Below are 13,375 nucleotides of genomic sequence, written 5' to 3' on the forward strand. Positions count from 1 at the left end.
AATTTCATTGCAAATTCCTCTTTCATCTGTCTGAGGGCAAGGTAAACCGAGAATCTGGAATATTACCCAGCCCTGAGGAGATATAGCGGGGAGGTGGAAAATGTCTAGAGAATCCAAGTTTTAGGTCCAAAACGCAGATATTATTGTTTCTTTGAAAGAAAGGGAAGACATCATTTGGAAGAATGGAAGAATACTGTTTTCACTGAAATGGTTTTTCCAGAGTCCTGGGTACTCTAAAGACCCAGCATTGTGTTCACATGTGAAAACCAGAACGTGTAACTGCCTGGGAACAAGTGAAACTGGACAGTTTGTTTGTTTCCTCCTAAACCACCCATAGTGATTGAAATGCAAACAGTAAGCAAACAGCAGAAATGGTCCATTTGATTTTTCAATTTCCGTAATCCGAGGCATACGTGGGAACAACGATAAGGCTTTTCCTTTAAAGATTACTTTTATGTTGCGATGTACTGAAAATGAATCATAAGCACTTCCCACCCCTGCAGTTAAAAAAAAAAAAAGCCCAAACCGACCTTAGTTTACCTGGGTGGAGATCACAGAACAGTGGGAGGGAAAAGGAAGAAGGGGATTTAGAGCCTTGGAAGGGTGATATTCCATTCTCTCTTCTGCGGCTTCCCAATCTCGGAGCTGAGCTTCCTGGTTTTCATCCAGGGACTCCCTCCGGACTCTCACCATCTCTCTTGCTCAATCACTCAATCAATGATATTTATTGAGCACTTACTGTGTGAAGAGCGCTATGCTAAGTGCTCGGGAAAGTACAACAGCCCACAACGAGTTTAGAGTCTAGAGACGAGTTTACAACTAGAGTGGAATTTATTGAGTGCCTACTGTTGACAGAGCACTGTGTTAAGCACTTGGGAGAGTGTAACTGGGTGAGAAGGCATGATCCCTACCCTCAAGAGGCTTACAGTCTAGAAGGGAAGACTGACACAAAATCATTTATTCAGCGAAGGAGAGAAAGGAAAATTTGATCTGTCTAAAGGGCCTTAAATAGTAGAATGCTCTTGCTGATATATACAGTAGAGCTCCATGTGGGACAGGGATTGTTTCCAACCTGATTAACTTGTAACTACCGCAGCACTTAAAATGGTGAATGACACATTGTAATTGCTTAACAAATACAATGATGAGAATAATAATAATATGAAAGTGCAAAATTGTCACAGGAGTGCCAAGGTGGAAGAAAAAGCGTATATCATGAGGGTTAGAAAAATTAATCAGAGAAGATCTCCTGGAGGAGATGTGATTTCAGAGGGGATTATGAAAATGGGCCAAGCTGTAGAGTGACAGATTTTACGGGGAAAGGTGTTCCAGTGTGGAGAGAGGGTGTGAGCAAAGAACTATTACTCAGATATGAATTTTTTTTTGAAGTCTTTCCAATATTGACCTTACTCACATCATACCCGTGCGATAGCCAATCATCCATTTTAGGCACAATATCATTCTCCCACACTATTCTCAATCCCACTCGTTTTCAGGGACCAACTCCTGTGCACCACCGTAGACTGGAAACAGTTTGTGGTTGATTTCACACACCGTCTATCACAATGCTCTCACCAAAAATGAAGATGAATGAAAGGGTCCAAAATCATGTCAGCTCAGATCTCCATTTTGTCTATTTATAACAGAATCCTCGTGTTTTGACACTGCAGTTTACATTGACATCACAGCAAACTATGTATTTTGGGAGCCTCACCGAACTGCTAAACCACCGAGCTCTGATGCTTAGATAAGAGATCTTCTGACCTAAACCATTCCACAGTCTTCCTTCCAGCACCCTTCTGTGCTACTTTGAACGATTTGTTCATCAGAAAGATTATTCAGGTCTCTGTGCTTTTATGCTTGAGTTTGGGTTGAATAATACCAGTTTTATTCCTGGGAGATGGAGCCTATTCATGTTGAAAACACTGCGGGGAGAGCATCTCTCTCACAATAAGGGGAAAAAAGTATCAGAATACATCCCGTCTGTATTTGCTTTTACCACTTCCCATAGGGGAAATCCAGGAAACGTTCTTTCTTACAGTGAGGAGAATTCTGTGCTGCTGACAAATCTCCCATCTCCTCTTCTCTGCCCAGCTGTTCGTGTGCTTTGGACTTGATCAGAAAGAGGTCAGGGGGCTTTCAAACAGGAGTCACTCAGTGCACACATTCACGCTCTGCTTTCCTGTGTCTCTTGACCGGCAGGAGTCCCCCACATTTCCACGCCTTCCAGCGGCCCCTGGAAAGAAACCAGTCCCAAGCCTCTACCTATCTCCTCAGAAAAGCACATGAAGACCTTGCCTTCAGCCTGTGGACGCCTCAAAAATAGTTGTGGATGATCAAGTCGGTGGTTAGTAACTTCCAGCCCTCTAGCCGAGGCACTCAGAAACCATGATCCCTAAATCCTAATAATAATAATGATAATAATAATAATTGCACTTGGCATTCATAAGCAGCACAACCTAGAGGAATCAGCACAAGCCTGGGAGTCGGAGGACCTGGGTTCTATTTCCGACTCTGCCAATTTCTTGCTTTGGGACCTTGGGCAAGCCACTGAACTTTTCTGTTTCCTCAACTGTAAAGTGGGGTTTCAATGTTGATTCCCCCTCCTACTTAGGCTGTGATCCCTATGAGGGAGGGGACTGTGTCCAATCTAATTAACTTGAACTACTCCAGCGTTTAGAACAGTGCTTGACATAAAGTAAGCGCTGAACAAATACCATAATAAAACTAATAATAATACAAACGTTAAATAGTGTTAAAATGAATACGAAACCAGGAGGCATAAATGAAAACGGGCATGGTGGAAGTACATAAGTCAACACACCGATCGATCGTATGCACTGTAAGTCCCACAGTGATCTTTTCTGCCTCTTTTTAAATTATAAAGGACAACTACATACATACATAAACATGAATTCCCTAAAGCTACACTCATCCCCTTTGGAATGCAACAATACAAATATCACCCCAGTTTTGCAGAGCAGGAAATGAGCCATGGTGAGAATCATTGATTTCTACCGGCCACCAGTAAAGCTTGATATAAAAATATGAACGCTAAGCTCCAGCCATCCTACTGACCACTCACCCACGCTCTGTTCCCAGAGGCTGTTGCTCACGAATCGAAGAGCTACAGAATAACAACGTGGCCTAATGGAAAGAACATGGGCCTGGAAATCATTAGATCTGGGTTTTAATCCCACTTAGCCACCTGCCTCCTGTGTGATCTTGGACAAGTCAGTTAACTTCCCTTTGCCTCGCTTTCGTCAACGGTAAAAGGGGATAAAATACCTCCTACTCCTAATGTTAAGATTTTGAGATTCACGTGGGGCAGGGACTGTGTCTGACCTGATTGTCTCGTATCTACCCGAGAGTTTAGCACAGTATTTTGTTCATATAAGCGCTTAACAAATACCACAGTTGATATTATTACTCAAAGGCTTTCAGGTCTGAAGTTGGTACTGCCACAGGGCAATCCTTCGATTTCTCCCCAGCTTCTGTGGCTCCAGCCTCTTTCCCCCCAATCCAAACCCAAGGCTTGCATTCATTCATCCATTCAATCGCATTTAATGAGCGCTTACTGCGTGCAAAGCACTGTACTAAGCACTTGGACAAGTACAATGTAACAATAAACAGACACGTTCCCTGCCCCCAACGAGTTTACAGTCTAGAGTCACAGAGTTACACCTAAGCAGTGCCGACTAGCTCCGGGACCAATTCTAGCAAGAAAAGTAAAGGGAAAAAACGGATTTCAATGATCTGAGAGCAGTTGAGCAGTTTTCCAGCTTACCATTTGGGGGCCCCTAGCTACGTGAGCGTGATGAAGTGATCAAAAGTACCCTTGTGCGGAACAGGAAGTGAGCAATTTCTCTCTTCACAAAGTGTAAAGGGAAGGGGCAGAGGGCAAGTCAAAAACACCCGAACTCCTGTCTAGGTTAAAGAATGAACTAGAAGCAGGCCAGGTCCCTTGGGGCCCTCAAAAGGGATTCAGCTGTAGCTAATAGATGAGGACAGGGAAGAGACAGACTATAATAAAGAATGCATTCGGGTGGGAAAAATCTCCATCCCGGGGAGTTTTATGTATAAGAACATAAGCTATGAGGCAGGGACTAGATTTTTAAAACCAAGATTTTCATTCCCCACTGACCCCTCCATTTCCTCCTTCAGAAGAAGGCCAGTTAGCTGTACCTGAACCCAGGCTAGTTTAGATAACTGTGAAGAAAATGCTCAAAGAACTAAACAGATGTTCTCGAGATCACCCCAGATTCCTTCGCAAGAGCGGAGACGTCTCATCAGTGAGGTGCCGGGTAGTCATGAAGCCCCTTTCCAGGTGACAAGCATACCACATTAGATGAGATTATCGTGTCTTTGGCCACTTGGACCACTTCATAGAAGACAGTCAGTCAAGAGCAGCAGTGTGGCCTTTGTAGAAAGAATTGGGGCCTGGGAGTTAGTCAATCTTATTTACTGAATGCTTAATGTGTGTTTAGGACCGTACTAAATGCTTGGAAGAGTACAAGAGAAAAATAATAATCATGGTGATAATCATGGTACTTGTTAAGCGCTTACTATGTGCCAAGCACTGTTCTGAGCACTGGTGTAGATAAAGTTTGGACTGTATTAGATTTGATTATACTATTATATTAGATTATATTAGATTAATGTATTAGATTAGACTGTAAGCCCATCAATGGGCAGGGACTGTCTCTAGCTGTTGCCGAATTGTTCATTCCAAGCGCTTAGTGCAGTGCTCTGCACATAGTGTTCAATAAATACTACCGAATGAATGAATGAATGAATGCAATATAACCATATAACAGACATATTCCCTGCCCTCAATGGGCTTACAGTGTAGGGGGGAGACATTATTATTATTTATTAAGAGAAATAAATAAATTACAAAAATATCCAGCAGTCCCATGGGGCTGGGAGTTGGGACGAATAAAGGGAGCAAGTCAGGGCAAGAGGGCTTAGTCAGGGAAGGCCTCTTGGAGATGTGCCTTCTAATAAGGCTTTGAAGGCAAGGAGAGTAATTGTCTGTCAGATATGAGGAGGGAGGGCATTCCAGGCCAGAGGCAGGACATGAGCGGGACGTGAACTCCAAGCCTGGCTCTGCCACATGCCTGCTGTGTGACCTTGGGCAAGTCACTTTGCTTCTTTGTGTCTCAGTTACCCCATCTATAAAATGAGGATTAAATCTCACTCCCTCTTATTTAGACCGTGAGGCCCATGTGGGACAGGGATTGTGTCCAACCTGATCAACTTTATCTACACCAGTGCTTAGAACAGTGCTTGGCACATAGTAAGCGCTTAACAAGTACCATGATTATCACCATGATTATTATTTTTCTCTGGAACACCAACAGCATCCAGCTCTGTCCGTCTCTCTCCCTCTAGACTGTGAGCCCACTGTGGGCAGGGATTTTCTCTCTTTATTGCTGTATTGTACATTCCAAGTGCTTAGTACACAGTAAGCACTCAATAAATACAGTTAAATGAGTAAATGAATGAACTCCAGTTCATATGAGTACAAAACAATCCCTGCAGTTGCAGAGAGTGTGGAAGCTGGGGTGGGAGAGGGAGAGGAAGGATGGGGGAAGGATTGGCAACTTGAGATATCTTTTCCCCGCTTTTCCCTGCCGCTGCATCTGGCTGCCCCATTTCGATAACACCATCTCAGTAAGGGTTCTGAGCTGGTGACCCTTTACCTGAGGGTCTTTCTGAACTTCTCCCTTGCTCTTGCTCGCTCCGCCTGTGGGTCTCATGTTACCTTACATCTGCCTATGGTTTTCACCCCAGTGCCAACTAGATCAAGGAATAGTAAACATCCATTAAGGCCACAGAAATTCAATTTGTCTCCAGCTCTATTTAACAATGCTACCTCTTCCCCTCTTACCCAACCCACCTCCTCCTCCTACTCCAGAGACACAGAGAAATATCTATATCTTTAGATACGCATCTACAGCTGTAAATAGAGATTCTATAGATACTAGAGAGAATAGGCACGTTTATAGAGTTGTCCTTTGCATGTTTTTCTGTAAGATCTTGTGGCATCTCTTATTGGGACAGATGTTGAGAAATAGCTTGCTGGTTGAAGCAGGGTCTAATAATAATAATGATATGTGTAAAATATTATTAGTGCAATGCCCAGCACTGTACAGTGGGGTAAATACAAGATAATCAGGTCAGACGCAGTCCACATCCGACATGAGGCTCACGATCAGAGAATAAGTTTTTCATCCCCATTTTACAGATGAAGAAACAGAGGAAAGAGAAGTCTCTGCCCTATTCCACTCCTCCAGAAACCCATGCTTGTAAATTTCAGTGATTCTACCTTCACGACCAGGCAACTTGCCATTTTTCTCTGATTGCCCTGCTGATTTCATCAGTGGTTGGGACAAGAGTCACAACTTTACAGGTTGGCAGGTTTTTCATGTTTTGAAGGGCCTCATCTTCTACCAATCAATCAATCAATCATATTTATTGAGCACTTACTGTGTGCAAAGCACTATACTAAGCACTTGGGAGAGTACAGTATAAAAGAGTTGGTAGACACCTTCCCTGATCATAAGGAGCTTACTATTTAGAAGGGGAGACAGTAATAGAAATAAAACAATTATGGATATGTACATAAGTGCTGTGGGGCTGAGGGAGGGTTGAATAAAGAGGGCAAATCTAAGAAAAAGGGGATGTAGGACCTAATCTGGGAATGCCTTTGGGAGAAGCTAATAATTATGGCATTTGTCCAGTGCTTATTGTGTGCCAAGCACTGTACTAAGCACTGGAGATGTGCCTTCAGTAAGCTTTGAAGGTGGGGAGAGTGATAGTCTGTGGACTATGAAGAGAGAGGGGGTTCCAGGCCAGAGGCAGGAGGTGGGCAAGAGGTCGGTGGCGAAACAGATGAGATGGAGGCACAGTGAGTAGGTTGGCTTTAGAGGAGTGAAGTGTGTGGGCTGGGTTGTAGTAGGAAATCAGAGAGATAAAAAGTAGAAGAGGACAAGGTGATCGAGTGTGTTAAAGCCTAAGGTAAGGAGTTTCTGTTTGATGGACAACCACTGGAGGTTTTTGAGGAGTAGGGAAACATGGAGTGAATGGTTTTGAAGAAAAATGATCCGGGCAGGAGAGTGAAGTATGTACTACAGTAGGGAGAGACAGGAGGCAGGAAGATCAGCAAGGAGGCTGGTGCAGTAGTCAAGGGAAGACAGGATAAGGGCTTGGATAAACATGGCACCAGTTTGGATGGAGAGGAAAGGGTGGATTTTCGTGATGTCGTGAGGGTTGAACCACCAGGATTTGGTGACAGAATGGGTTTGAAGGAGAGAGATGAGTCGAGGATAACGCCAAGGTTACGTCTTTAGAGACAGGGAGGATGGTGGTGCCGTCTACGATGGTGGGAAAGTCAGGGGGAAGACAGGGTTTGGGTGGGAAGATAAGGAGTTCTGTTTTGGTCAGGTTAAATTTGAGGCTCCTGAAGGCAGGAGAAAATGTGAGACTTCGGGGGAGGAGAGAGTAGAAAGTGTTCCGAGGATACTTTTGTGAACTGATGCTGCCGTCTCTTCAGGATTCCCTCCTTGTCTCTGATGAGGTGAGTCACCATGAGGTTCCAGAGCTGGCACCATGTCATGCATGGCTTAGTGGAAAGAGCCCGGGCTTGGAAGTCAGAGGTCTGGGTTCTAATCCCGCCTCTGCCACTCGTCAGTTGTGTGACCTTGGGCAAGTCACTTCACTTCTCTGGGCCTCAGTTCCCTCATCTGTAAAATGGGGATGAAGACTGTGAGCCCCGCATGGGAAAACCTGTTTACCTTGTATCTACCCCAGTGTTGTGAGAAGCAGCGTGGCTCAGTGGAAAGACCCCGGGCTTGGGAGTCAGAGGTCATGGGTTCCAATCCCGGCTCCGCCGCTTGTCAGCTGTGTGACTTTGGGCAAGTCACTTCACTTCTCTGGGCCTCAGTGACCTCATCTGTAAAATGGAGATGAAGACTGTGAGCCCTACATGGGACAACCTGATGACCTTGTATCTACCCCAGCACTTAGAACAGTGCTTGGCACATAGTAAGCGCTTAACAAATACCAACATTATTATTATGCACAGAGCCATATAACGATTTGCAGAAGTCCATGACTTTGGGGTGATCTGCCTAGTCCTGGATCTCTTCCGTTGTGGTATCCCTCTAAACCATAAGCTCGTTTTGGACAGGGAATGCAATCTACAACTCCAGTACACTGTATTCTCCCAAGCACTTAGTGCAGTGATCCGCACACAGTAAGCGCTCAATAAATGTGATTGAATGAATGAATGAATCATCATCTAATGCTGATGTACATTTCTGCAGACCTCCTCCCAATTGTTCATCCCCTTGATTCTATTTATAATAATAATAATAATGTTGGTATTTGTTAAGCGCTTACTATGTGCCGGGCACCGTTCTAAGCGCTGGGGTAGACACAAGGGAATCAGGTTGTCCCACGTGGGGTTCACAGTCTTAATCCCCATTTTACGGATGAGGTCACTGAGGCACCGAAAAGTTAAGTGACTTGCCCAAAGTCACACAGCTGACGAGTGGCCGAGCCAGGATTCGAACTCTGACTCCAAAGCCCGTGCTCTTTCCACTGAGCCACGTTCTTGTCTGTCTCCCCTCATTAGACTGTAAGCCCGTCAAAGGGCAGGGACTGTCTCTATCTGTTACTGATTTGTACATTCCAAGCGCTAAGTACAGTGCTCTGCACATAGTAAGCACTCAATAAATACTATTGAATTAATTAATTAATTAATTGCCTTCACTCTATAGGAGCTTAACTTTCAGCTGCTTTGAGAGTTGGGCCATTTTTCGGTGCAATGATAGTAGAACTGGTATATATCTACTGATGTGGCCACATAATAATAGTAACGGTGTGTGCTAAGCGCTTACTATGTGCCAGACACTGTTGTAACCGCTGGGGTCGATGCCAGGCACAGTTTTAAGTGCTGGAATAGATACAAGATAATCAGGTTGGACGCAGTCGCTGTCCCACTTCGGGTTCACCTTCTTAATTCCCATCTTAAAGATGAGAGAACTGAGGCACAGAGAAGTTAAGTGACTCGTCCAAGGTCACACAGCAGACAAGTGGCAGAGCAGGGATTAGAACCCAGGTCCTTCTGACTTCATGCTGCTTCAAGAAAGAGCACAGGTCTGGGAGTCAGGGGACTCGGGTTCTAATTTCGGTTCTGCCACTGGATGTCCCTCGATTTCTTCTGTTGTAAAATGGAGATGAAATACCCCTCTCCTTCCCGCTGTCCACAACAAGCTTAAAGTCTAGAACAGGAGAAAGACCTTGAAGTAAATTAGGGATATGTACATAAGTGCTGTGCTGAGGTCGGGGTGAATGTAAAATGATTAAAGGGTACAGATCCAAGTGTTATCATTACTTACAGTGCTGGTTTGCCCAGAGTCATCCACATTCTCTCTCCTGGTCCCCCTGTAGACAACAGCACCAGTTGCAAGATAGTTGGTTAAAGCCTGGGAACAATCAGTGGTAGGTTAAAAGCAGATGAGCAGCTCCTTGTGGACTGCATTGCCATAAACACAGATTCTTTTGAAATATCAAGAGAAAGTGAAAAGATGAGAAAAGGAATGAACAGAGAAGAGCAATGGCCACACAACTGGAAGTCAGAGAAGCTGGGTTCTAATCCCGACTCTGCCAATTACCCGTTGTGTGACCTTAGGCAAGTGACTTCTCTGTGCCTCAGTTCCCTCATCTGCAGAACGGAGATTCAGTGCCTGTTTTCCCTCCCATTGGCCTGTGAGCGCCACGTGGGGCCTGATGATGTTGTATCTACCCCAGTGCTTGGCACCTAGTGAGCACTTAACGAGTCTTGTCTTATGCCGTCCCGTCGTCTCCGACCCATAGCGGCACCACGGACACTTCTCTCCCAGAATGTCCCCCGCCCATCTGCAATCATTCTGGTAGTGGATGCGTAGAGTTTTCTTGGTAAAAATACAGAAGCGCTTTTCCATTGCCTTCTTCCGCGCAGTCAACTTGAGTCTCCACCCTCGACTCTCTCCCATGCCGCTGCTGCCCAGCACAGGGGAGTTTTGGCTTGTAGCAGATGGCCTTCCCCTCACTAGCCACTGACCGAGCTAGGAATGGAATGGATATGCCTCTGCTTGACTTTCCCTCCCTTAGTCAAGACTGATAGAGTACAGGAAACTCTCCAGTGACCCTGAGAGGGGACTTAACAAATACCACCTTCAAATTCTCAGATCACTGCCTGCTTTGCTTTCGGGTCATCCTGATTTAAACCCTGGAAGCATAATTATTTTCAGGGCTGGAAAGGCGGGGCACTTATATCCCCCACTCTACTAAAAAAACTGTTTCAAACCCAAAAGACGGAGAAAAAGGAGACTAGTATAGATTCTTTGACTCCCAGCTCAGCCACTGATTAGCGAAACTGTTCCTCTTAAATTACTAAATTTAACTTCTCTAACTTTAGTGTATCTGTAAAATGGGAATAATAGTACCTGCTTTGTGAGAGGGCTGTGAGAAACTCCTTGACAGATAAAAGGGTGTTGTCACTGTAGTTCCTCCTGCTCATTATTAATAATAAAAATAACCACCCGCTCACCCCAGGATGGGGGCATGACACTGGTCAGTTGGGCATGATGATTGATTTGTACATTCCAAGCCATTTGTACATTCCAAGCGCTTAGTACAGTGCTCCGCGCATAGTAAGTGCTCAATAAATACTATTGGACGAATGATCGACATTCTCAAGAGACGCGGCATAGACGAGTGGAAACAGGCCTGTAAGAGTCAGAGGAGCAGGGTTCTAATCCCTGCTCAACCACTTGCTTGCTAGGCGTGACCTTGGGCAAGTCGCTTAACCTCCGTGCCTCAGTTTCTTCAATTGTAAAATAGGGATGAAATACCAGTTCTCCCTCCTATTTGGATGTGAGTCCCATGCAGAATAGGGACTCTGTCCGACCTGATAAACTTGTATCTGCCCTGGTGTTTGGAATAGTGTTTGACACATAGTCAGCACTTAGTAAATACCATTTAAAAAAATCGTCCATTGGTCGGGGCTGGTAAAGTCCTTTGGAACGAAGAGAATGTAGGATATCAACTTCAAGAATTATTAATAATAATAATCATGATTATTATTATGGCATTTGTTAGGTGCTTACTAGGTGCCAACCATTGTTCTAAGTGCTGGGGTAGATTCAAGGTAATCAGGTGGGACACAATCTCTGTCCCACATGGGGCTCACAGCTTTAATCCCCATTTTACAGATAAAGTACCTGAGGCACAGGGAAGTTAAGTGACTTGCCCGAGGTCAAACAGCACACAAATGGCGGAGTCAGGATTAGAACCCACGACCTTCTGACTCCCAGGCCCGTGCACTATTCACTACACCATGCTGTTTCTCTCCACTACACTATGTTGCTTAAGGAATTGCCTTAACCATTCGTTTAAAGGCACCATCAGTTGCTACTCGAGATGTCCAATTACCAGGCGTAATTTTTCATCCACTGTTCATTCCCAATAATGCGATTAAAACTTGCCGTGAGACTTTTCGTTTCTGTGGGAAAGGTTTCCACATAAGAAATCATAAAGAAAAGAGAAATTAGTCGCAAAGATATTGCACTATGCTAGGCATTTTTGTTTTGTTAAATTCTATGTTCGCTTTGCCTTGCAAACAAAATCAACATTACCCAGCGTGCCGTCTCATTGATCTGACAAAAAGTGAGTTAAAAAAAAGCCCAAAGTGTTAATTAATCATTTTTATCGAAACAAAAATATCCTTGCAGTCCAAGCCGCTAGAATTTTTATTGGCACAAAACTTCACAAGTGAAAATATTCTTGTGAGAGTCTTCAATCAGTCTCCTCGCCTCGGGGGGCGGGGGGGTTCCATTTCCAACCATTTCCCTAATTCCACACTGAATGCCCCAGATGCCAAGGTGAAGTTTTTAGGATGACTATGTAGAGGAACTGAGGTGTTCCCTAACAGACACTGCCTTCGTGTGCCCGTGAATATGAATGCCGCATGATCGGATCCATGCTCCCCTTCTAGGATAAGGGCCAGAGCCTGCTAACGGCTCACCCTGGGAAATTTATAAGGAGCTGCCCAATTGCATGGGCCTGGGACTCAGGAGTCCTGGGCTCTAATCCCAGCTCTGCCGCTTGCCTACTCTATGATCTTGGGCAAGTCACCTCACTTCTCCGTGCCTCAATTTCCTCCTCTGTAAAAATGGGGTTTCAAAACCTGGCCTCCCTCCTACCCAGACTGTGAACGCCATGTAGACTAGGAACTATATCTGACCCGAGAGTCTCGTAGCTACCTCAGCGCTCAGTGCAGCGTCTGACACATGATAAGCACTTAACAAATAGCACGTTGATTAGCTTATTACTAGAGCAGATCCCTTTCTTCACATCCTGGGAAATCATAGGTATCTTCATCACCAGAGGAGCAGCATAGCCTTGAGGAAAGACCACGGGCCTCGGAGTCAGAGGACCTGGGTTCTAATCCTCACTCTGCCACTTTCCTGCTCATTCACTTCTCTGTACCTCGCTTACCTCATCTGTAAAATAGGGATTAAATATCTGTTCTCCTTCCTTTTAAGATTGTGAGGCTTGTGTGGGACAGGGACTGTGTCAGATCTGATTATCTTGTATCTTCCCTAGTGCGTAGAACAGTGCTTGGCATATAGTAAGCACTTGATAAATGCCACAATTATCATTATGACCAGCAGTGTCATCATCAAAATCATGCCTTAAATTATATATTAGAAATTATGTATTCATATTACCGTCTCCCCCTCTACACTGTCATCTTATTGCGGGCAGGGAACGTATCTGCTAACTCTGTCGCATTGTGCTCTCCCGAGCACTTAGGACGGTGCTCTGCACGTAGTAAGTGCTCAATAAATACCACTGATGATGATGATGCTCTGAATGACTGCTGTGCCCAGAAAAGTGCAGTGCTTTGGGCTTAGAGGCACACAAAGAAAAACTGAATTAAAGACAGTCTCTCCCCTTGAAGCCCTCGCAGTCTGGGGGAGGGGAAGGCCTACATAGAAACAATTAACCATCATCCGTCCTATAATAATAATAATAATGACGGTATTTGTTAAGCACTTACTATGCCCTCCGTTCTAAGTGCTGGGGTAGATACAAGGTAATCGGGTTGTCCCACATGGGGCTCACAGACTTAATCCCCATTTTACAGATGAGGTAACTGAGGCAAAGAGAAGTGAAGTGACTTAGCTGATAAGTGGGGAGTAAGACTGTGAGCCTCATGTGGGACAGCCTGATCGCCCTGTGTCCATCCCAGCGCTTGGAGCAGTGCTCGGCACGTAGTAAGCACTTAACAAATACTAACATTATTATTATTACAAATGTT

The 13,375-nt window shown here is 44.7% G+C and overlaps 1 non-coding gene across 1 annotated transcript; it reads right to left on the minus strand.

Annotated features, from left to right (window-relative positions):
• Window positions 1–10,073: 10,073 nt before the first annotated feature.
• Window positions 10,074–10,208, minus strand: LOC114815786. The gene has a single exon (XR_003763588.1). It is a non-coding gene; the product is annotated as a small nucleolar RNA SNORA7 (small nucleolar RNA).
• Between the last annotated feature and the right edge of the window lie 3,167 nt (window positions 10,209–13,375).

The sequence above is a fragment of the Ornithorhynchus anatinus genome, chromosome 12 (genome assembly GCF_004115215.2).
Source record: "Ornithorhynchus anatinus isolate Pmale09 chromosome 12, mOrnAna1.pri.v4, whole genome shotgun sequence".
Classification (NCBI taxonomy): domain Eukaryota; kingdom Metazoa; phylum Chordata; class Mammalia; order Monotremata; family Ornithorhynchidae; genus Ornithorhynchus; species Ornithorhynchus anatinus.